Source organism: Pongo pygmaeus, chromosome 10, assembly GCF_028885625.2.
Source record: "Pongo pygmaeus isolate AG05252 chromosome 10, NHGRI_mPonPyg2-v2.0_pri, whole genome shotgun sequence".
NCBI classification, from domain to species: Eukaryota; Metazoa; Chordata; class Mammalia; order Primates; family Hominidae; genus Pongo; species Pongo pygmaeus.
The window spans coordinates 121,835,587-121,860,261 of record NC_072383.2 but is presented as its reverse complement, the minus strand read 5'-3'; the positions used below and the strand labels follow the sequence as shown (position 1 = coordinate 121,860,261).

At 51.3% G+C, this 24,675-nt stretch overlaps 1 protein-coding gene and 1 long non-coding RNA gene across 24 annotated transcripts in view; one reads left to right on the top strand and one right to left on the bottom strand.

The window, feature by feature from the left end:
- PITPNM2 (phosphatidylinositol transfer protein membrane associated 2) overlaps window positions 1-24,675 on the top strand; it is a 167,983-nt gene that overhangs the window by 45,521 nt on the left and 97,787 nt on the right. The window contains exon 1 of one of the 23 annotated variants that reach the window (XM_054441884.2): window positions 389-687. The exons of 21 other annotated variants lie outside the window; for them this stretch is intronic. The gene's annotated coding sequence lies outside the window, so the exon portion shown is untranslated. Of the gene's footprint in view, window positions 1-388; window positions 688-24,675 lie in introns of those variants that run through there. One more of the 23 variants, XM_054441875.2, reaches the window with a different exon arrangement.
- LOC129009274 (uncharacterized) lies at window positions 18,615-24,636 on the bottom strand. Its single transcript, XR_008492742.2, has 3 exons — window positions 24,028-24,636; window positions 23,060-23,131; window positions 18,615-22,786 (listed from the first exon to the last, which is right to left on the bottom strand). It is a non-coding gene; the product is annotated as an uncharacterized LOC129009274 (long non-coding RNA).

Below are 24,675 nucleotides of genomic sequence, written 5' to 3'. Positions count from 1 at the left end.
ATACCATGCTTGCAGGGGGATGGGCATGGGTCTGTTTCACTTGTGCTCTTCAGGACAGGCAGGGCCAGGAAGGAAGCTGGCCTGGCCTACCTGAGGCATGTGAGGCCGGGTGCCCTGCTGTCTTGGTCAGTGGTGGTCTGGGGCTGGGAGTTTCTCTACATCTCTGCCTGCAGGTTCTCAGCATGGGAAACTCTTTCTCACCACCTTTCTTTTCCTTCTTCCTCTCGTTTTTGCCTTCCCTTGGCTCTGGTACAGAGCCCCCGTCTTCGGTTCATTTCCGGTACTTCTCCATAGTGGGTATCCAGTGAACTCACGTTGATGACCTCATCCCACCTGCAGGGAGGCAGCTGGAGGCATGACGGCTCAGCACTCCAGGTGCCTGGAGGCATTCCCGTATGTGCCGAGCCCTCATGCTTCCCGGTAGCCAGGTGTCGTCAGCAGGAGCTTTCTGGATCTGTGTCCCCTGTGTCACTTCCTTTCTTTGTTTCTTCACACACTTCCTGAGAAGTGAACCCTGCCTGGGACAATCGCTTTTGTTCCTGGAGACAGTGTACAGAGCTTGGAATTCTCCGAGGGGTTCCTGAGATGGGGCCATTCAAGCCGGAGGGTTGAATAGCTTGACTCTTCATTTCAGCAGCATGATTGACCCCTCAGTGGATCAACAGCGATTCATTCCACACGTATTTAGTGAGTACCTACTATTCTAGGAGCTGGGCATAAAGACGTGATAAAATGTTAAAAACTTCTGGCCCTCCTGGGGCTTGTATTCTAGTGGGGGTAGACACTCGATAGAAAATAGTCAGTAAAACCTGTAAGCACGTCAGATGGTGATCAGAGCTGCAGAAGCAGGGGAAAGGAAGGCCTCCCAAGTTGGGGACATTCAGGCGAAGACCTGAAGGAGGTGAGGAGTGAGCCAGGACGGTAGCTCAGGGAGAAAGGCCCTGAGGCAGGAGCTTGTCCAGGATGTTCAGGAAACTGGAGTGAGTGAATGAGGGGAAGAGAAGCAGGGGAGGAGGTCAGAGAATATTGAGGGCCCCGATGGATCAGGGCCTTGCAGGCTGTATCAGGACTTTGGCCCAGACTCTGAGTGACCTGAAGCTTCGGAAATGTTTGAGCAGTAGAGGATCAGGATCCGAATTGTGCTTTAAAAGGATGGTTTCTGGCTATGGTGATGAGAGCAGGCTGGATGAGAGGAACGGAGGAAGCTGGGTGATTGTGGGGAAACAATTGCAATAGGGAGTTTCATGCATGTCCGTGTGAAGAGACCACCAAACAGGCTTTGTGTGAGCAATAAAGCTTTTAATCACCTGGGTGCAGGTGGGCTGAGTCCGAAAAGAGAGTCACCGAAGGGAGATAGGGGTGGGGCCGTTTTATAAGATTTGGGTAGGTAAAGGAAAATTACAGTCAAAGGGGATTTGTTCTCTGTCGGGCAGGAGTGGGGGTCGCAAGGTGCTCAGTAGGGGAGCTTTTTGAGCCAGGATGAGCCAGGAAAAGGACTTTCACAAGGTAATGTCATCACTTAAGGCAAGGACTGGCCATTTTCACTTCTTTTGTGGTGGAATATCATCAGTTAAGGCAAAGACTGGCCATTTACACTTCTTTTGTGGTGGAATGTCATCAGTTAAGGCGGGGCAGGGCATATTCACTTCTTTTGTGATTCTTCAGTTACTTCAGGCCATCTGGGTGTATTAGGTGCAAATCACAGGGGATGCGATGGCTTGGCTTGGGCTCAGAGGCTTGACAGGGAGAGGCAGTGGGTGTGTGGGGGCTGCAAGCCTGTTGGGCCCCAGATGTGTTCTAAAGGTAGAGCCAGGCCGGGCATGGTGGCCCACGCCTGTAATCCCAGCACTTTGGGAGGCCAACACGAGCAGATCACCTGAGGTCGGGAGTTCGAGACCAGCCTCCAGCCTGACTAACATGGAGATACCCTGTCTCTACTAAAAATACAAAAATTAGCCAGATGTGGTTGTGCATGCCTGTAGTCGCAGCTACTTGGGAGGCTGAGGCAGGAGACTTGCTTGAACCCAGGAGGCGGAGGTTGCGGTTAGCCAAGATCACGCCACTGCACTCCAGCCTGGGCAACAAGAGTGAAACTCCATCTCAAAATAAATAAATAAATAAATAAATAAATAAAATAAAATAAATAAAGGTAGAGCCTAGAGGAATTCTGAGACATTGGGTGCCTCTTGCTTAAAAGAAGGTTCTTGTGGACTTGGAGAGATGCAAGAAGTCATCTAGGCCAACCTTTACAGCTAACCCACTGGGAAACTGAGGCCTAAGAAAAGAAGTGACTTGTCCAAAGTCCCATGGCAAGCTGGCTAGTTGCAGAGCCAAGATTTGGGCTTCTGGAATGCAGGTCCAGTGTTTTTACAGCTGAAACAATGAATGGTTCCAGTGAGGTTGAGGGCCAAGGGAAGAAGGGCTGGCCCCAGGGTCCCAGAGCCAAGCCACAGGGTCCTGACAGCACCCACAGAGGCCAAGCCCAGCCTCCGCTGGCCAGCAGGAGCCTGAGGCTTTGTGAGCTGAGGATTCTTGGCACTCTGGGCCTTCAGCAGCTCTCTCTGGACCAGCATTTTCACCTTAGCTGGGCTGCAGTCTTGACGATGTCAGGCCTTGGGCAGATCAAAGTCAGTGCTCCTGTGCATTATTCACTTGGCTCATGCTGAGCCTCCATGGAGTGTCAGGCCAGAACAAATAAGAGAGTCTTGCTGTCAAGGAGCTAACAGTTCAAGCAAACCCAGGGAGCCTGTATGGTCAGGGTTATAGGTTCATGTTAGAGGCATATGCAGGGAAATGGCCAAGGTCAGGGGATCATCACTGTAAGGACAGTCACTAAAACAACTTCTCCTGCCACCAGATGCCCCAGGGAACACAAACCAGAGGCCTTGTGTCTACCAAGGTGGTTTGTTTAAACCCATGATTCAGTTAGCCTGGTGTGGTGGTGTGCACCTGTAGTCCCAGCTACACAGGAGGCTGAGGTGGGAGGATTGCTTTAGGCCAGGAGGTCAAGGCTGCAGTGAGCTATGATTACACCATTGCACTCCAGCCTGGGCGACTGAGTGAGACCTCTCTCTAAGTAAACAAATTCATGATTCAGTCTCTTGGAATACAACGGGCAAGGAAGGCTGGTGGGGGCTGAGATCTGACTGCCCTACAGGTAATTGTGTCACCAAGAAGAGGTTTCCCTTAAACCTCCAGGACCCATACACTTAGGTTGATCACTGTGGGGTGTCCTCGCATTGCATCGGGTGACTTCCATGTGCTTCTTTGTGAAGAAAGCTGGCATTTTTCTTTTTTAGTGTGCAGGGCTGCTCTAATGACAAGCTTTAAGGTCTCCTGTGGCTGGTGGGATTCAGAATGAGACCTGTGAAGTTCCCAGCTTAGCATGGGAAGAATCAGGTGTCGTCTTTACACTCCTCAGTATGAGGGCTGCCTGTGGGGGATGGGAGGGAAAGATGTTGCTTTTGCTGTCTTGGGAGGAGTTGAATCTATAGGCCAAAGGGGAGGGAAATCCAGTTTGCTTTTTCTTTCCGTTTTTTAACTTCATCGTCCCCATCACAGTAAATGTATTGTTGAAGAATGACGACTTGGAAATTACTTCCATTGATTGGTGTATGGGCTGCCCCGGGAAACCATTCTCAACTGCCCTTTGCTCTAGTGGGCAAGTCCTTGCAGAAGGCCACTTCTTTATGTTTTCTTCTGAGGCTGGACGAGGGAGCGGAGACAGTAAGGAAACTGGAGACAAGCTCTCTGCCCTTAAGTAGCTCAGGGCAGCATCTTCCCCCACAGCACATGTTGTTCAGCACTTTCCTTCCTCTCCCCAGCCTTCTCCCTCCTGCTCTGGGATGCAGCATTCTAACATACCTTGCCGGGGACTTCCTTGCATTTCTGTGGCAATTCTCAGGTGTAGACAGAGTTCTGTGACAACTGAGGTTGAGTGCTGTGTCTAGGTTGTGCCTACAAATTAGTGGTGGGCACTATTATTTTTAAGAATTTGTTTTTTAGAGACAAGATCACTCTGTCACCCAGGCTGGAGTACGGTGGTACAATCTTAGCTCACTGCAGTCTCGAACTTGCATGTCACAGATGCACACCACACCCAGCTAATTTTTAAATTTTATGTAGAGATGGGATCTCGCTATGTTGCCCAGGCTGGTCGCGAACTCCTTTCCTCAAGTGATCCTCCCATCTTGGCCTCTCAAAGTGCTGGAATTACAGGCATGAGCCACCATGCCGGACTGATGGTGGGTTTTAGAACTCACTCTACCACCTCCAGGAAAAGGGAACTTGATGGTTTGTCCCCATGGAGCTTGCACTACAGCTTTCTAGGGCAGGTTCCCAGATGGGAGGAGTGGCCTTAGGTAGGCCACTTAACACATGACGAACATTTACTAAGTACCGTCTGTGTGTCTGAGCTGCACTATGTGCTGGAGGTAAAAATAAATAAGGTTGTGCTTTGAGGGGCTTGGGAAGGAGAACCATTTCTCCATTATCCCTCCAGTGCCTGAAATTTTACTATTGGTCCCTTATTCCTTTGAGTCAAGCATTGCCCTCTTTCTAGTTTTCATTCAAATGATAAATACTCTTGGGAAATATGTTGCATTCACTCTTTGATACTTCACTGTGGGTATGTTTATTAATGGAAACAAGAAGCAGGGCAAGTTGATGACAGTGAGAGAGGAGTGGGGAGCTGGCATCTTGGCAGGAGGGACCTTGTCCTGCATCACAGGTTGGCCCAGGGTCAGCCCATGCTATGTCCCACTGCAAGGGGATATTTGGGGTCGTAAGTGTGTGTTTTTGAAGCATTAAAGCATCTCCCAAAAATGGCCTAGGTTTGAAAAAGCTTTGACCAAAGGAAAGAAAACAAGAAAACCAGTACAGAGTACCTGTGCACTGTGTCAGGCACTTATTAGGTGCTCAATAAAGAATGTTCCTTCCCTAAAACAAATAGGAGTGGCTCCTGGCACTTGCAGCTGCCTGGGAAAGGTGGCCATGCACCTGGCTGGCAGAGCTCTCTGATCAATGTCAGTGTGGGGTATGTGTGGGGAATGGGGCACGTGGAATGATCAGTTCCTTCATATGTGAAGTCAGGAAAGGCTTCTGGAACCAGGGAGTTACAGACGTTATATGGAGTTATAGACACACCGTGGAAGGGGTGGCGTTAGACGCTGTTCGTGCCTCTGGTGAGTCTGACTGGGTCTCAGTCTTTTCTTATAGAGAGGAAGAATGGCTAATGCCTTTTCTGGACATTTCGTATGAATGGAGTCATACACGATGTGGTCTTTTGCGTCTGTGTCTGGCTTCTTTCACTCAGCATCGTGTTTTCATGGTTCATCCGTACTGTACCATGTGTCAGTGCTGCATGATTTTTTTTTTTTTTTTTTTTTAGACGGAGTCTCGCTCTGTTGCCCAGCCTGGAGTGCAGTGGTACAATCTCAGCTCACTACAACCTCCGCCTACCAGGCTCAAGTGATTCTCCTGCCTTAGCCTCCCAAGTAGCTGGGATTATAGACGTCCGCTACCAAGTCCAACTAATTTTTGTATTTTTAGTAGAGACGGGGTTTCACCATGTTGGTCAGGCTGGTCTCGATCTCCTGACCCCAGGTGATCCACCCGCCTTGGCCTCCCAAAGTGCTGGGATTACAGGCGTGAGCCACCATGCCCAGCTTGCGTACAAGTTTTTATTGGACACATTTCATTTCTCTTGTGCACATGCCTACAAGTGGAATTGCTGGGTCATATGGTAACTCTGTGTTCAGCATATTTGAGGAACTGCAGACTGTTTTCCAGAGAGGCTGCAGCATTTTACGTTGCACATTGTTTTATCTGCATGGAGAATTGTATAGTGTGGTGGTTAATGCAGGTTCCAGAACCTAACTGCCTGGGACACCTTGGGCAAGTCCCCTCAACTCACTGCACCTCAGTTTCTTCTTCTGTGAAACGCAGACCTTATAAGTCCTTATTGCATATGGTCATGTGGAAGAAAGGAGTAGGTGTCTGTGGAGTCCTTGGTAAGGCTGTGCACGTGTCACCTGCAATTCTTACTTCCCCCGGGCATGGATGCCTGCACACCTGGGTGCTCTGTCAGTGGTTTTCTGTGGATGTAGAGCTGTCCTTACAGGGCACTGCCTCTTTCAGTGGTTTCTAGTCTTCTGATTGCCCCTGGGAATAGGCCTCCCAGGCTGTCAGTGCCTGGCACATCTGTGCATCTCTCTCCTCAGCTGGAGGGGCTTCCTAAGGGTAGTGCACCAGCTGTGGGATCTGAGAGGTGGGACTTGGAACAGTGCCAGCATGGAGAGGCATCTGAACCCAGGCATACAGCGGGACCTGGAGCCAGGCATCCAGGAGCCAGGAGCTGTTTGGGTCATTAAAAAAATAGTAGCGCAGAGAAGGTTAACCCAGCCCTTAGCTACGTGCCTAGTTCTCCTAGGCACTGGGCTCCTGCTCTATGATCGGCCGTGTGGAAGGAGATGATGTTCAGGCCAGGAGCCTGTGGGAAGTCTGCCAGTGCTGCAGATATGGCCCAGAGCGCCCAGGGCTTCGTCAGCCCACAGGCACAAAGGTGGGCCTCCTCCCTCTCTGTAGAGGAGTATCCCACTTGTCCCGCCAGCCAAGCCCTGGCAGAACAGTAGCTTCCCAATCTTGCTGTGCTGGGTGTTCTCCGAGGAACATAGGGAGGCAGATTCAGAGAGCCAGACTTGCCTTTGCCGTCATCTCCAAAGGGAGTCCTGGTATGAGGTTTCATTCTTTAAAAAAAAAAGATATATATATATATATTTTCGGCAAAATCGACAGTTCTGGGTGAGCGTGAAGGAGGGAATCAGTTGCCTCCCTTATCTGGCAGGTGCTTGCTGTGCCCACTGAATCAGAGATCCAGTGAGGAAGGGGAACTCAGCCCTTGGGATGGGGGTATAGACACATGTTAGAATGCATAGCACATGCACAGAGGGGAGGCACAGAGTGCAGCTAGAGCAGAGAGAAGGCAGCAGCTGACATCCGATGGAGAAAATTTCATAGAAGAGGGAGCATTTCAAATGGGCTTTGAAGGATATGGAGGAGTTTATCAGGAGTAAAGGGGGAAAGGCAGATGGACCAGAATGAGCCCTCAGTACTCAAAGTGCATGGTATCTTTGGGGAGTGCTGAGAAGTTTCAGGTTCTTGAAGTACAGAGACAAAGGCTGGCAGGATGGAGATTGGGCTGGGAAGGAAGCTGGCCCCGGAGCTCAGCTCTCAGGAGTGGACACTTGGGAGCCCGTGGGATTCGGCGGACTCACTCGCCAACCTTGTGGCTGTCTCTGTGGCATCTGTGTGTTTGCTTCTAATTAGGAGGTGCTTCCTCGTCTCCATTTGCATATTAGCTGACTGCAGCCTTGAACTCCTGGGCTCAAGCAATCCTCCTGCCTATGCCTCTGGAGTAGCTGGGACTATAGATGCAGGCCACCATGCCTGGCTAATTAAAAAAATTTTTTCTCTTTTTGTAGAGACAGAGTCTTACTATGTTGCCCAGGCTGGTCTTGAACTCCTGAACTCATGTGATCCTCCCACAGTTTCCCAAAGTGCTGGGATTACAGGTTTGAGTTACTGTGCCTGGCCTGCACATGTTTCTTATCTCGCACTGCTGCCCTCCTATGATAGGGCTCTGGCTGGTGGTCCCTGACACCCTCCACCCTGCCTAGATGTCTAGCTCCCCATCCTGGTCCTGACTTACATCTGGCACCTTCTTCCTCCTCCCATGATCCCCGACCCATTCCAGGCCTCTTTAGGACCCAGATCCTTGTTCCCCTGAGAGCATCTCCCAGAGCCTGTGGGCCAGCACTCATCCCAGAGGACAGAAATGGGAAATGGGCCCATGATTCCGTTGTACAGGTGCAAGAAGCCAGGCAGGAGGGCATCTCCCTGCAACCTGGGTGCTGGGGGTGACCTGCTTTCTGTGAGGCTGTGCTGCTGCCTTTGATTCTTCTCTCTTTCTCTGGACTGTCTGCTCTGATTAGCACACTGACGTCAGGAATCTCTGTCACCTTTGGTCTCCCTGTGGCCTGGCAGCTATGATGTATCATTTTCGACGTGTCCCCTGCATCACCACAGAGGGCCGAGGCCAGCAGAGAAAGGAGGATTATGTTGTTCCCATCTGGCTGCAGCCGCTTCCCGAGCTCTGTCCAGCTGTTCCTCATACCCACTGCCAAGTGGCAGATGGAGGGGCGAGGTCAGCCCAGGAGCTGGGGGCCTGCCCGTCATCTTCACGTGGATGTCTTCAAGGCTATTTCTGGCCTTGCCATTATCCCAGCGGCTTTGGGCGATAAATATAGACACAGATTGAAAAGCCCCAGTGGAAGGCAGGCAGGCAGGCAAGGAAGGCAGGCAGGCAGGCAAGTGAGGCAGGCCGCACTGGAGAGCGTGCGGACAGGCTGCTTGGCTATAAATAAGTCTGGTGGAACCCCTCCCCATCCATGCCATCACTGCTGAGCGTGTGTGTGCCTTAAGAAAGACAGTCTCCTTCCTGACTCCCAGCCACAGCTCGCTTGTGCCTGTGGGGTCGAGGGTGGAGGAGCGAGGGAGGGTCTGCCAAGGAGAGGAAAGGAGGTGCTGGCCTCTTGAGGACTGTGCAGAAAAGTGGGCTGCTGAAAGTCTTTCCCCCTTAGCACTTTGCAATCACTAATAAAAGGGAGATGGCAGGCCGGGCGCGGTGGCTCATGCCTGTAATCCCAGCACTTTGGGAGGCCAAGGCAGGTGGATCACCTGAGGTCAGGAGTTTGAGACCAGCCTGGCCAACATGGCGAAATCCTGTCTGTACTAAAAGTACAAAAATTAGCTGGGCGTGGTGGTGGGCGCCTGTAATCCCAGCTACTCAGGAGGCTGAGGCAGGAGAATCACTTGAATCCAGGAGGAAGAGGTTGCAGCGAGCCAAGATCGTGCCACTGCACTCCAACCTGGGCGACAAGAGCAAGACTCTATACCAAAAAAAATAATAAATAAATAAATAAATAATAATAAAAATAAAGAGAGATGGCAGGGTGGCTCCACCCTGGGGAGTCCTGGGGACAGCTGTGTTGCGCTAAGCACAGTGGCAGCAGTCCAGCATCCTTTAGTTCGTCTAGCTTCCCTGGGCCTTGTTTTTGCTGCAGAGGGGCCGGGAAGACCTGCTGGGCCTGGAGGATTCTATGGCCAGCCTGCCATCCTGCTGGGTGGCTCCTGGCTTCCACAAGCCACCTTCCTGAGTCTTTTTTCTGCTTCTGCCCTGCCTGGATCCCTCCTCTTGACAAGAGTACAGCTTTGTCTTCTGGTTCCACGTCCTCACTGCTCAGCCCAGGCTGGCTGGTGCTGGGACCCTTGTTTAGGCTAGTTGTGCAGGGGGAGGGATTCCAGATGCCCCCAGGCCTGCGGCTGTCTCCTTCCCTTTTCCTCTCTGCTCCTTCCTCACACCTTCCTCCTTCTTTCTTCCTTCTCCATGTCCTTTTGGGTTCTCTCTCATTCCTCGCCCCCCTCCCCATCTTCCCACTGCCTCTTCCTAGCTAGAAGCAGATTCTGGCATTGGGTGAGGAACAGAACGCATGCCCAAGACACACTTTTCATGGAAAAGGATTGAAGTCGGTAAGCTGGCAAGAATCCCAGGAACTCACCGTGAATAAAATATGGTTGCTGTGCAGTCACCAATCATGGGAAGTGGCTTCCCGCGAGCCCGTTCCTCTTCTGTGGCCTCATTTAACCAGGGCCGAGAGCTGGGGCATGCAAGCAGGGCATGTGTTAATATTGCGTAAGTAAATGGTGTCTGGGTAAGCTTGCTGGCTACAGATGGGGAGTGAGCTGCCATCACATGGGAGTGGGGCCAGTCCCTCAAAGGAGGGGTCTGTCCCCCCGTCCCAATTCCCAACGTATTTCTGGTGCTTTAGGGCTTCAGGGGACAAGCCACGGGGCCACTTTGGCTCCCTGAGCAGGCGACACATGTATGGATCCATCATTCTGCCCTGAGTGTGGGCTCTGAGCTACAGGGCTGCAGAAGTGAATCAGTTCCAGCCCCTACTCTCAAGGAGCTCTCAGGCCATCGGAGGCATCAGTCATGGGCGGTGGTGATCCTTACGATAGTGCCAAGCCCTGTGGAAGTGGGGTTGGGGGGTCTGCCACTGGGGCATGGAGCCCATGGAGGGAGCCTCAGGGTGCTGACGCTTGGTCTAGATCCTGTGGGGTGCCGAGTTCACACGACACAGGAGGCAGGGTTGCGTGTAGACAAGGGAGAGTCTTCCTGGTAGAGGGAACCGCCTTCGCAATGGCCCCGAGGCAGGAGGAGCCCCATGGGCTCCTGTCTGTGAGAGTCTGGCTGGGGCTGAGCTGCAGGAAGGACCAGGCTGGGGGCCTCGTGCCCTAGTTAAGGAGCTTAGATGTCGCCTTGAAACCCAAGGGGAGCATTGAGGGGCTTTACTCAGAGAAGTGACATGCTCCGATGTGTGTATTGGAAGACACTTCATCTCACTTCATCTGGGTGACAGGTCGGAGGCGGGGGGAGGAGGGGGCAGGCTGGTGGCAACATCACGACATCTTGCTTTGTTGAGTACCTGAAAGATCTTTGCGCTTTAACAGAGCCTGTAAAATCGAGATGTACACATGTGGGTGCACGCCCAAGAAATGATTGTTTCTAAAGATGGCAGCACAGAGCAATCGTCAGCAGGGGCTGCCAAGCGGGATCTGTGCCCAGCACAGGGCCATCGGTTCCGATTTGCTTAGCTCTCCCTGTCACCACAGGGGCGACTGTCCAGCAAGCTTGGCTACTGCCAAGAGCCAGGGTCTGGAGCAGAGATAACCGACTCCCCAGGGGAGCAGCCCATTCCCCTGGGCCCCCTCACCACGTTCCAAGCCCTGAATCAGCCTGCTTTGCAAGGATGGTGGGGTGGAGGGTCTTGGATCCCCAGCAGCCACCCTAATGTGGACGCACTGCCATGCTGTGAGCCCCAGCACCCCGAAAAAGAAGTGACCAAGGAAAAAGTGTTGTGTGAGGGAAGGATAAACATGCTTGCTTCAGTGCGCCATGAAGCCCAGAAGTTAATCTGATCATATAAATATTTTCACGTGTCTGTGGTTCTGCGAGGGTGTACTGATAAATAGTGAAGAAAGGAGAGGTTGTGTGGCTGCAGTCTTGCCTTGGGGGTAGATGCGATATTTGTTCCCAACTATGAGTCAGACGTGGGGTCAGAGCCAGGAGGTCACTCAGTCCAAGGCCTTCGATTCTCAAATGGGAACCTGGCCTTCCCTGCCCTCGGCCTCACCTGGGAGCTGCTTCTAGGAGGTGGAGGGACCCCACCCCACTGCCTGTGCTTGGTTTCGGAGAAGGCTGTCTGGGCCTTTGATGCATCTGTGCAGATGGAGGATGGTAATTTATGGTCCTGTGGGGGAGGAGAAGAGTTTCTCCAATTACCAGCTTCCCAAGTTCCTGGCTTTATGGCCAGAGTTGGAGGCAGCTTTTTGGGTAACGTCCCCAGAGGACTCAGCCTGCTTTCCTGGGGCAGAGCAGATGATGGAGACTTCCATGGCATTGTGTGTGAGCCTGATGCACCAGAGGACAAGCCTGCCAGGAAGCACAGGATCACAGGCCTTGGCTGGGCTCCGCTTCAGCCTGCTGGGTGAAGACATGGGGCCTTTCCTAGGTCAGCCAGGGTCACCCCCCAGGAACCTCCCTGAGCTCTTGGAGAGCCCTGGACTGGCTTCCTGGTGCTCTGGGACCCCCTGCACCACTTGAGTTCCATTCCTCTGGCTGGCGGACTTGTCACCTTGGTCAGCCCCTTTTAAGTCTACAGCCAGCCCTGGACTGATGAGGCTCAAATGAGACAAGTATTCCTGAAATGTGTCACCTGGCTCTGTTGGCCAAGCCAGCAGTGCCACAAAAGAAGCAGCTGCCATGGCCCAGTGACACCTGGAGTGTTTGACGATGCTTTGTGTCCATGTGGCCCCTAACCAGGCCTTTCTCGCAGCCACATAGCATCCCCAGGCCTGCTGCACTGGGCCAGCCGCAGCCTCGGAGCCCAGCCTGAGGGGCCTCTTGCTGGGATCCCCGGCTTTGTCCCTGAGATGAGGGGGCTGATCCTAAGAGTGTGGGTGGGGATGCCTCTGCCCAGGGGGTTCTGGTGGTGTTGGGCTCTGGCCCAGGCCTCCTGGCTCTGTGTCCTTCCATAGACTCCAGGTTCCTCAGTCATTCACAAACCAACTGGATGTTGGTGTCTTGCGGCTTCTGGTCTCAGGGTTGGAGGTATTAAAGTCGTGGAAGAGCAGTCTCTCCTGGGCTGCAACAGCCTGTCTTCTGCGGCCTCTAGCTCCATCCTCAGAGTTTGGGATAGGGGCTGAGTCTTTTGCTTGTTCTCCCTCCCAGGGCTGGCCTCCAGAGTCAGTACTTCAGGTTGAGGGGAGTGGGAGGTTGGCTCTGGAGGGGCTGCCGAGTGGCAGGAGGAAGGGGCTCAGGAGCAGGGGGTGGCTCCACTGCAGCGGCCAGACTCTGTTGATTACAGATGATTATTTCAAGGTGTGTGTGTGTGCGTGTGTGTGCATGTGTGTGTGTGTATTTTTAAATAACAGCTCTATTGAGATATAGTTCACATACCATACAATTCACCCATTGAAAGTGTACAATTCAATGGTTTCTAGTATGTTCACAGAGTTGTATAATGAACACCACAGTTACTTTTAGAACATTTTCTTCTATTCTCTTACAATGTATAAAAATAAATAAAGGTTTTTTTAAAAAGAACATTTTCATCACACCAAAAATGAGCTCCTAGATGGATGTTATCCCTCATTTGTCCCCAAACCCCCAGCCCCTGGCAACCACTAATCTACTTTCTATCTCTGGATTTGCCTATCGTGGACATTTCGTATGAACGGAGTGATACACCATGTGGCATTTTGTGTCTGGTTTCTTCCACTGAGCATCATGATTTCAAGTTCATGTAGGAGCATGCATCTGAGCTTCATTCCTTCTCATGGTGCAATCATCTTGCACTGTGTGTATAAGACCACATTTTGTCAATCCACACATCCATGGATCACAAGTGCATTTTTAAAGGGTGCTTTTACATCTCAAACACAGTTCTCAGTTGGCGAGGGGGTCAGAGGACAATACAGAAGTGACTGTAAGCGGCATAAACTGTAGCTTCCCAGAGGGGCTCCAGGGGCTCGGGGGAGAGGTCGAGGTGGGGAGGCGATGTCCTTCCTTCGAGCAGCCACTGAGAGGGAGAAAGAGTTGCAGAGATAAGGAAGGAGAGGATTTCTTTCCAGTTTTCTGGCAGCTTTTTCTCACTCTTTCGGAGACCTAGGATGGGTTAGGAGAAGGCATGGCAAAGGCAGAGGTGGCTCTGCTGGAGGAGGCGGCAGGTCCGCAGGCCGAACCTGGGGAGCCAGCCGTGTCTGGCCTGAGGCCCTGCTTTGAGGAGAAGATAAAGCCTTGAGGAGGCTTTTGGGCCGATCTGGGAACCCAGCAAGACTAGATTAGCCTGACTGATGACAGACCTGGGATGAGGATGAGGGCAGTTAAGTATTTGTTTAATCTTGCTTTGTCTTTTCAAACAGCGATTTAGTAATCCTGTTTGAGGCTGCAGTGTGGCAGTGCTTTCCGGAGGATGGAGTCCTTTTTGTTTGTTTTGAAAAAATACAGATAAGGTTTCACTATGTTGCCTAGGCTGGTCTCATACTCTTGGCCTCAAGCCATCCTCCTGCCTGGGCCTCCCAAAGTGTTGGGATTACAGGCGTGAGCCATGGTGCCAGACTGGAGTCCTTTTATTAAAATTAACTGCCCTGCCCAGCTTTCTGCTGGGCCACCCCAGAGCCAGTCCTTGGTTCTTGGGCCCAAGGCTGGACCCAGGAGTTGCAGGAAACAGTCTGTAGCATCCAAGTGGGGCCTGTTGTACCCACTCCAGTGTGTAGGTGCAGAACGCTCTTTGGGGGATTTCTCTGTTGGGCCACCTTACTCCAGGGATCCCTCAGGTTTCAAAACAAAGCAAGAGGGCAAGGAAGAATGGAGAAACAGCTTAGTGTTGACTCTCTTCCCCCTGGTGAGTGCCGTGCTGGGGCCTCTGTGCACGTCATACCACTTCCCCCTCGAATCAGCCCCACAAGGCAGGGTGAGAGATGAGGACTCAGGGTGCAAGGAGGTCTCACAGCTTGGAGGTCGATCAGGACAGCTCTGATTCTCCAAGGCCAAGGTCTTCTCTACATCATGAGGCAGCCCAAAGATGTGTTTCTACACATATTCTGTGTAGAAACTCAGGCCAGGCTCCTATATACTCTGGGTGACAGCGGGAAGGTGCTTTCCAGTGTGAATCAGTGTGGCCCATCTGGGGGTCATAATGTCATTGCCTCTTCCAAAATATCAGCAAAGCTGACCCTAGTGCTTGTAGTGCTCAAATGCACTTCTCTGCCTTTGTGCCATAGGGAAATGGATTTGGTCCTGGGGGTGGTGATACCAACTTCTGTCTCAATTCCACGACCCTCACTCAGCACCCCCACCCCAGGCCTGTGCAGAGGAGGAATAACTGTCCTTGAGAACCATCCAGCCCTAGATGCAGAAGTTAGATTTATGGACTTAATCAGTTCTTCTTCCCTGTCAGTGGTGGTGAGAATGAAATGGGGGAAATTGATAAGCCTCAGTCATGTTTTCCTGCGAGACAAGGCAGCTTTGGCAGCTGGTGGGACTGATGCCTTCTTCACCTGTGTCCTCTGCCTCTGAGTGACTATAAATTGCGAACCCCATGAGGTGGCACCTGCAGCCACAGATCGCTTAGGCACCTTGCACAGGGGGCCACCTAATGAACTGGCTGCAGGACAGCAATCCTGCCGTGAAGTCAGGCACCTCGGGAGGGGGCAAGGTGGCAGAACCGAGAGAGCAGATGCTCCTTGCTGTTTCTGTAAGGCCACCAGTGGCTGGGTGGCCTGGCCCTGGTAGCAAGGTGGTGACTGTGTGAGTGGCTGAATCCTGCACCACCTTTCCTGAGCCTCCTTCCTCCTGGATTCCCGCAACTATATTCTCACTACATGGCTCCCCACCGATTCCTTCTCTCTGCCCCAAGGAGGCTGGACAAGAGGCTCAGGTCAGTGCGGGTGCGCAGGAACCTATGTCTGTGAAATGAAAGTGCCTGCCTTCAAGGGCTGTCTTGAGGTTGAAAGGAGATGGTCTAGATCAAGGGTTAGGAAGACCACAATGTGGCCGTGCCGGCCACCTCCAGGCTGGCTTCAGTCTCCCATCCCCATAGTCATACCCCTGTGAAGTCCCTTCCCATACTGAATCGGGCTACCTGTGTATCTTATAGGGTGTTGGAAATGACAGATTGTGAATTCCAAGGCCCTATAAAAGACAGTGTGGGCCAGGCGTGGTGGCTCACGCCTGTAATCCCAGCACTTTGGGAGGCCGAGCCAAGTGGATCACTTGAGGTCAGGAGTTCTAGACCAGCCTGGCCAGCGTGGTGAAACCCTATCTCTACTAAAAATACAACAACAACAACAACAAAGTTAGCCAGGTGTGTTGGCGCCTGTGCCTGTAGTCCCAGCTACTTGGGAGGCTGAGCCAGGAGAATCACTTGAACCTGAGAGGTTGCAGTGAGCCGAGATTGTGCCACTGCACTCCAGCTGGGTGGCAGAGACTCTATCTCTAAACAAAGAAAACGTGGTTTCTGCTGTCCTTTCTCTTGGATCACTTTCTCTGGGAAACCAGCCACCATCTTGTGAGGACACTCAAGCTCTCTGGAAAGGTTCAGAAATGTGGTGAGGAAGTGAGACAGACCTCTTGCCAAAAACCATGTACTAACTTATCAGTCACATACGTGATTTGACTTAGAAATGACTCTATCAGCCTCAGCCAAACTTTCAGATGACTGCAGCCCTGGTCAGCATCTTGACTGTGACCCCATGGAAGACCCTGAAACACTCAGCCAAGCCACTCTCAGCTTCCTGATCCACAGAAACAGCATGAAATAATAAATTTTTCTTGTTTTAAACTGCTAAGTTTTGGGTTAATTTGTTATACAGCTGTAGATAACTCCAACAATACTCCATAAATGTTGATTTCCTTTCTGTGGCTCCACTGAGTCATCTTTGTTCATGGGCAAAGCTCACTGTCCCTCCGCTGGCTGCAGAAGATGTCCGTTGTTGGCTCTGACTCACGCTTGTGGTCTTGATGGCTCACAGCAAGGCCTTTTCACAGAGGATGGTGGTTTGTCACACCCAGAATCCAGGTCTTACCTGCTTTCCTGCTCCATGGAATTTTGACCTGAGTTTGAAGGCTGATAGGGGATTGATGGATGAGAGAGAAAGACACAGTCAGTTCTTAGAGCAGTAGCTAATCCAGGGGTTTCTCTGGCTTTGTTTGCATGAGTAGTGATAGTTGGGGATGAAGCAGGGGTATTCGAGATCTTTTTTGTGTGAGTATGGGAGGAAAAATTCTGTTCTCTTCCTCCTCCATCTTTATTCATCTCTGTCTTCCCTCGGATCAGCTTTAAAGACCCCTGAGACTCTAGGACTTGGTTTGCTTTTTTCTCGCCACTGGGATCCATCTCCCACTAGTAGGAGGAAGGATCTAAGTAGTTGAGCTGCGTAAAGGGGAAGTAAACAGCCAGACAAATGTTACATTTTAGAGCCTTGAGTCAGCCAGAGCTTTCTATCAGCTTCATTGGGTGCAGGGAGGGTAGCGATTTCTGGCTGCTGTCACCTCCTTGCTCGTATCAGGAAGCGCTAATTTTGAGGCAAAGTTCAGTGCCCTCTGGCTCACCTAGGGCCCCTGTTGCCTAATTTCACGAGGCCAAGAGTTTGAGGGTGGGTTCGGGGCTGCGCAGCCTGGATACCTTGGTTTGCATGCCTACAGCAGCTGTGCCCGAAAGCTTTTTTTAGAGTAAATATGTAGCTTTTGCTAGGCTTTTTGTGTGCCTTGTTCATTCCTCTATCATTTTTTGTATACCTGTTATGGTGTCAGGCACTGGGGATACAAATTAGCCGGGGACTCGGACATGTAAGCAAGTAAGCCCAACAGCAGCTAACATTTATGCAGTGCTCACTGTGTGCTTGGATGTCCAGAGTGATAGAGCAGGTTTAGTAAGGGGGACAGAGGGCTCAGACCAGAGGCAAGGTGGAGAAGGGCATTTCTGGAGGCGGCAACATGAGTGCAAAGGAGACATACACAAGGTTCCCTGGGGGATTCCAAGTTGTTGCTGTCGTGGCTTCAAATCTTACTTTAGGGCCTACTCAGATGGCATTTTGTTCATGAAGATGTGCCTGTTTTTTGTTTTATTTGTCCTTCTTCCCCCAACAAAGAGTGACCTTTTCTTCTGAACTTCTCGAAAGTTTGCTAACATCAGCTATAAAACTCTGGGCCTGGGGATATTTTGTGGGGAGCAGGGAAGATCTTTGATTATCATTTTAACTTATTTCATGTTAATTTATTCAAGCTTTTTCTTCTTTCACCAATTCTCAAAAGCCCCACACCACCCTCCTGCCACCCCCACACCCCTCCACTTCCAGTTGCTACCTTCCACCCATCATTCTCACTTCTAAAGCCATCAACAGAGGTTTTGAACACCACTCATGTGCCAGGTGTTGTTCTAAGCACAGATTCATCAGTGAGCCAAATGAAATTCCTTCCTAAAATATGCTCTTTGGTAGTGCTAAATGCCAGGAAGAAAAGTAAGCAAGGGGAAGGAAGAGAGAGGTGTGGGGTGGCGGCGGGAGGGAGCTTGGATAGGATGGTCAGAAAGGACCTCTTTGTAGAAACTTAAATAAATTTAGAAAGCAAGTCGTGTAATATCTGGGAAAGAGGAAATGCAGGTGCACAGGCCCTGAGGTTGAAGTATCCTGGCAAGTTTGAGGCAAGCAAGGAAGGCAGTGTGGTTGGAACAGAACAAGAGAGGAAAGGTGGTAGGAAATGATGGAGAGAGAGTCAGGGGCACAACCTTGGAGGACTTGCAGGTCATGGTAAAGACGCTGGACTTGACACGAAGTGTGAACAGAGTTCTTGGAGGATTCTGAGGTAGAGAGTAGCATAATCTCATTTGTGTTTTTATTTTAACATGCTCACTTGGGCCACCTTGTAGAGGCTGGAGTGGAAAGGAGGGAGACTACTTAGAAATTCTCTATTGCTGGCTGGGCGTGGTAGCTCCCAGCACTGTGGGAGGCCAAGGCCAGAGGATCGCTTGAGTCTAGCAGTTTGAGGCCAGCCTAGGCAACGTAGTGAGACCCTGTCTCTGCAAAAAATTTTAAAATTGCCCAGTGATGGTAGTGCACACTTGTAATCCCAACTACTTGGGAGGCTGAGGTGGGAGGATTGCCTGAGCCCAGGAGTTTGAGGCTCCAGTGAGCTGTGATTGTGCCGTTGCGCTCCAGCCTGGGTGACAGAGTGAGACCCTGTCTCTAAAAAAAAAAGAAAAAAAAGAAATTCTGTATTGCAGTAGCCTAAGAGAGTCATTAGTTAAGAGGTTTGTAGTAGGCATTTTTTAGAAAGTTGCATTGAGGGCTAGGTACGGTGGCTCATGCCTATAATCCCAGCACTTTGGGAGGCCAAGGTGGGTAGATCATTTGAGGTCAGGAGCCTGGCCAACATAGCGAAACCCCGTCTCTACTAAAAAAATTAGCCGGGCGATAGTGGCACGCGCCTGTAATCCCAGCTACTCGGGAGGCTGAGGCAGGAGAATTGCTTGAGCCTGGGAGGTGGAGGTTGCCAGTGAGCCGAGATCACGCCACTGCACTCCAGCAGTCTGGGCGACAGAGTGAGACGCTGTCTCAAAAAAAAAAAAAAAAAAAAAAAAGAAAAGAAAAAAGAAAGTTGCATTGAGGGAAATTCATTCCCTTTGAGAAGGAGTTGGAAGCAGCTTGCCCTTCAGCAGGGTACACAGAGTCTCCCATGAGTGTGCAGGGCCCGCTATTTCTAGTCCCTGGAAGGATTTGGGTCTCTAGTTGTCTCCAGGCTCTCTGAGGGTCTGAGGAATGCCTTGTAAGCCAGAACATGGAGATACTCCTTCCCTTTAGTGCCCTAGCCTTGGTTCTGAGGAGTTAATTGCACCCTTGGGTGCTAATCACAGTGGCTGGGCTGAGCAGAACTGAGTACCAAGGTCTTGGGCCTGAGAAGAACTTGAGAAGAACCAGGCCAGTCCAACCATTCTGTGGGCTTCCCTGAGGGACCTGCTCTGAGACCTTTCCCTAGGACTTCCAGAGGCTCATGTCCGGAAGTCAGAGCTGTGCAAGTCGGCTGTGGGTCTGCCTCTGCATGCCAGAGACTCTTCTCAGAGCCTCCTTCCACACTTCCCTTGAGATACCCTATGGAACAGTGGTGGCCAGCTCAGGCTTGGAGCCAGATGACTAGAATTTGAATCTGGGCTTCACTACCTCTTGGCTGTGTGTCCTGGGGCAAGTCACTAACCTCTCTGTGCTTTAGTTTCCTCACATGCAACATGGGGACAAAAGGATTCAATCAGTTAATTCACATGCTGAGAAGAGTAGTTGTGGTTGTGGTCTGGCCCTACTGGCCCCTTCCCCTGCCTTCAGGATCGCTGACCCACACCTCCTGGCCAGCATTAAGGGATTAATGTTGTACTTCCATTATAATCCATGTATCATTACCATTTACCGACCTTTGACCATGTCCCAGCCATATGCTAAACACTTACTATACATCATCTCATTGTAGTCCTCAGAAAAGCCCAAGAGACAAACACTGTCTTCACCCCCATTTTGTAGAAGAGAAAACCGAGGTTTAGAGGGTTGAAGGAACTAGCCAAGGCCCTCTAGCTGGTAAATGATGGAGCCAGGACCTGATGCCCCCTGCAAGCTGCTTTTCTGTAGGAAGGTGCTGGCATGTCATAGTGTTGGGGCCCTGGCTTTCCTGTTCTTGCTCACGGCTACCTTGCCTGGCTCCAGCAACCTTCCCAGTATTTTTCTAACTGTAGATGGTCAGAGAGGACCTCCCTGTGAAAACCTAAATAAACGTAGGAAGCAAGTTACCGAATATCCGGGAAGTGCATTTCAGGAAGAGGGTGCAGTGAATGCCAAGACCAGGAGGTGCCTTCCAGGGAGGTGTCCACAGAGACTTCTCAGCCCCTGCCTGCCCTGTGGCATCTGGCTGGCCGCCAGGGAGACAGGGCATCCTGGCTCAGTCATGCTGACTCACACAAAGAGCCCTTCTCTGAAGGTCCCTGGTGTTCATACATGAGAAGACAGGCCCTGTGGGCCTCTGCGCTGTGCTTTAAGCATTGAGTCTGGCTGGGGGCAGTTTGCAGAGGGTCCCACCATTGTCCCTGTGGAGTTATTGGCCATCCTGTATCTTCAAGTTGCATTTTGGAGAGTGGGCTTTTTTCTCCTTGTATTTTTTCTAATTGTGATAAAATATACATAACATAAAATTTTCTGTGTTAACCACTTTTATGTGTATAGTTCATTGGCATAAGTACATTTACAATGTGCGTAACCATCACCCCTATCCGTTTCCAGAATTTTTTTTATCATCCCAAACAGAAACTGCACCCATTAACTAACAACTCCCAACCCTTTTCCTCACCCCCAGTAGCCTCTGCCGTACTCTCTGTCTCTATGGATTTGCGTCTTCTAGATGTTTCATAGGAACGGAGTCTTGCAATATGTGGCCATTTGTGTCTGGCTTCTTTTGCTCAGCATCATGTTTTTGAGGTTTGTCTGTGTTGTAGTGGGTGGGCTTTTTGAAGCAAAGGGGATGTCAGCACACAGTGCAGCACCTATACCAGGTGCTGCCAGGGAGCAAAAGAGGAAGAGAAGCCCAGGTCCTGCCCAGGTCCTGCCCAGGAGCCCCCATCTGGCTCATGCAGATGGCGCTAGCTCACACCTACTTAGTTACTCCTCAGCTCCTCGATCTACCTGTTTGCATCTCTCCAGACAGGCGCCCCTTGAAATCAAGGACTCAGTTCCACATGTAGGACTCCACAGTGCATGCCACAACTCTAGGTTCATCTCAGAGCCTGATTTCTGTGCTTGGGCACCTGACATCTCTCAGCCTTGTCTCTCCCATCTGTGGAATGGATCTGGTTCTCTATTAAGAGCCATACTTGGCCCGATTAAGCTGGCTTCCCAGAGTCAGCTCAGAGCTGACCCTTGACGGGGGAGGGGGGCGTGTGGGATGGTGCTTCTTAGATTATGACTTTTTTATTTATTAAAAATTAATTCAGAGACTTTGATGTATCAGACTTTAAAAGGAGTTGACAGGTCACATGGTCTCTGAAAGCACAGGGCTGGTAATCCATTTAAGAAAACATTTTCTTCTTCTTTTTAATTTAATGGAGGAAATCATTAGCTGGGAAATTGGTAGAACTGATTTATTCTTGTTTTGGGGAAGGGGAGTGGAAGAGAAAATCTGCTTTAATTGCTGCTGGCGCTAGAAATATCTCAGCAAAATATCCCATCAGCTGGGCCTGGCATGAGAGGAGGCAGTAGGCTAAGCGTTCATCTCTTCACCCATGCTCTGGGGGCAGCAGAGGGGCTCTTTCTGGCCCCAGGTGGGTGGCCACGATGTCAGCAGTGGCAAATGTTCAAAGTTGCAGCCTTGGCTCCCTGGTGCTCCAGTTCCTCCTGAGCCTGAATGCACCGTGTGGTTCTGGTCCGGGGCTGGGTCCCAGAGAGCTCATGCTCAAGCCTTATTCCCAGGGAAACAGGACCAGGACCCCCGTCTGGGAAAAAGGACTACGTGCCTCTGGGGCTTCATCCGGTTCCAAGGGGAGGCAACTGGGTTCACCCTAAAAATAACCGAAGATGCAAACAGCTTCAGCATGCAAATGTTTTTCATATCTGTGGGCCAGATAATTTAAAGGTACAGCTGTTTTTCCACTGTCCCAATCTGTTTGTTTTTCCTGAAGCAGGGAGGAGGCCTGGGGTGAGCTGAGCCCTTCTGGGGTCACCATCGTCCAGCATCTCTGGCTGAGGTCTGCCTGGGTGCCCAGCTGCTGCCCTCTCTTTAGATGCCACCTTCCCGGGGACACCCCAACCCTGTGACTCTCAGCAGGCCCTCAAGGGTCCCTGTCATGGAGCAGGAGCTGCCAGCAGGCCTGGCCTGAATGCAGTCACCCCAGCAGGCTTGCTGAGGTTGGGGAGGTGGTCCACCTGATTTCAATTCACCAAGCTTGTTAAGCTCAGAAAAATGGGTGAAGGAGTTTTCAGAGACAGGGAGGCTATAAATAGCCTGGCAGGACGAGGAGGTGAGAGGTTAGTGATTGTCAAGGTTGTAGCCCAGCTCCTGACCAGCTGCCATGTCTCCAGATCTCCCGAATGCCCCCAGGCTGCTGCCCCTCCACGATGTGCTGGCTTCAGGCTCTGTTGGCCGAATTCTGGTGTTCAGGACCTTCCTGGCCTCCATGCCTCTTCCTGGTGGCTGCTGCCCTGTGAGGCTCCAGGGCACATTGTCACCTCCATGGCTGGGGACTCTCATCTGCCCATGTCATAATCCTCCCATAGACATGTTACATCTGGGGGAAAGACTTGAAGCAGTTAGCCATCTGGAAGAAGCCTACCATCAAGTGGGGCGTCCTGCCACGCTGAGCACTGCTACCTCTCAGGGGTGGTGGGCCTAGGGCTTCAGTTCCAAAGCTGTAGGGTGGGACGAGGAGTTAATCTACAGTGGGGGTGAGGGACATAACTCCAGGCGAGGCACAGACATTTGAGGCACTGACCTATACAGGGTCTTCATTCATCCATCCATCCATTGGTTCATCCGTTTGTATATTTAGAAATTCTATTCAGTGCCTGCTGCGTGCCGGTGCTCTTCCAGCCCGAGGATACAGCCAACCAACATCCCTGCCCTCATAGAGACTCCATTCTAGTAGGAGAGACAGAGAGTTTTTAAAAACTTTTTTGTTTTTTTTTAGAGATGGGGTCTCACTATGTTGCCCAAGGGGGCTCGACTCAAACTCCTGGGTCAAACGATCCTCCCACCACAGCCTCCTGTAGTTGGGACTACAAGCATATGCTACTGTGCCTGGGCAGACAATATTTTAAAAAGAACATGCTACGACACATGGATGAACCCATAAGACGTGCTCGGTGAAAGAAGCCAGACACAGAAGGACAAATACTGTATGATTCCACTTACCATGATTCTATGATGAGGTCCCTAGAGTTGTCAAATGCACAGCAACAGACAGTAGAACAGTGAGTGCTGGGGCTGGTGAAGAGGGGATGGGGAGTTAGTGTTTAATGCGTAGAGTTCAGCTGGGGAAGGTGAATTGGTTCTGGAGAAGGATGGTGGGGATGTTGCACAGCAATGTGAATGTGCCTAATGCCATAGAACTGTGTGCACTTAGGAGTGGCTAAGATGGGTCAGGCACGGTGGCCACGCCTGTAATTCCAGCACTTTGGGAGGCTGAGGCGGGCGGATCAGTTGAGGTCAGGAGTTTGAGACCAGCCTGACCAACATGGTGAAACCCCGTCTTACTAAAAATATAAAAATTAGCCGGGCATGGTGGTGGACGCCTGTAATCCCGGCTATTTGGAGGCTGAGGCATGAGAATCGCTTGAACCGGGAGGCAGAGGTTGCAGTGAGCTGAGATCGTGCCGCTGCACTCCAGCCTGGGCAAGACTCTGTCTCAAAAAAAATGAAAATAAAGAAGTAGCTAAGATGGTAAATTTTATGTTACATGTACAATTTTTAAAATAAAAAGGAAAGAAGAAAGAAAAGTAAGTCGGGTACTAGATAACGATCAACGCTCTGAAGAAAATTAGAAAGGGTTAGAGGAATGCCAGGGTTAGAGTCAGGGCCAAGTTTTACATCAGGGTGTCAAGGAAGGCCTTAGTGAGAAAGGGCCCTTGAGCAGAGGGGAGGGAGAGTGGCAAGTACAGATGCCCCAAGGTGGGAACTCGCCCACGGCCTTGCCAGGGCGGAGAGGTAGCAGGGCAGAGCCTGCAGGCCCTCACTCTGAGTGGGTGGAGAGAGGCCATTCAGGGCTTTGAGCATGTCCTGGTCCTTCTGGCCAGTCTGTTGAGGGAGCCAGGAGAAGGCTTTGCAGGGTGGGGGTACAGGCCCATCCTCAGTTGCAGCTCCCACCTCTGCGTGACTCCTACCTGTTTGTGGGCTCAGCACAACAGGAGTTAATGACGCTTTACTTAGTGGTTGTGTTTAAATTTTTCCTGTTTTTCTGGAGTCTCCACTACCCCTCCTTTCCCAGCTTTGGTGGGTTCAGGTGGGTCTGGGACAGGAGAGGGGTGGCTTGCTCAGTCTTCAGTTCCTGCTCTCTGGGCTTTGAAGCCACACAGCTGCCAAGAAGCAGACAGACTTTTGCCTACCCAGCAAGGGTGCACAGTGCCCCCTTCCCCTGGGTCTGCTCCCGAGACACCTCTCAGGAGGCTCCTGCAGGGCCAGCTTGGTGGGGTCGTGACCCTGGGCTTCAGACCCCGCCCTGTTGGAGAAGTTACTTCCCTTTCTGAGTCTGGATTTTTGCATCTGCAAAGTGAGAGGGCTGGGTGGCAGTCAGGTCTGGATTCTCATCCTGACGCTCCCTGCCAGAGGAGCCTGAGAGAGCAGCTTCGTGGGTATGCAAAACTCCCTGAGGGCCCAGCTCCACAGCCCAGCTGAGAACCAAGGCCCTCTGCACATCCCCTCAGGGGTCTCTGCCACCACATTAAGGATTGAGGGGGGACCTGTTCCAATTTTACAGCCCCTGCCCAGACATTCCAGGGATAACCTCAGGAGTTGCTAGGGGAAACAGCAGT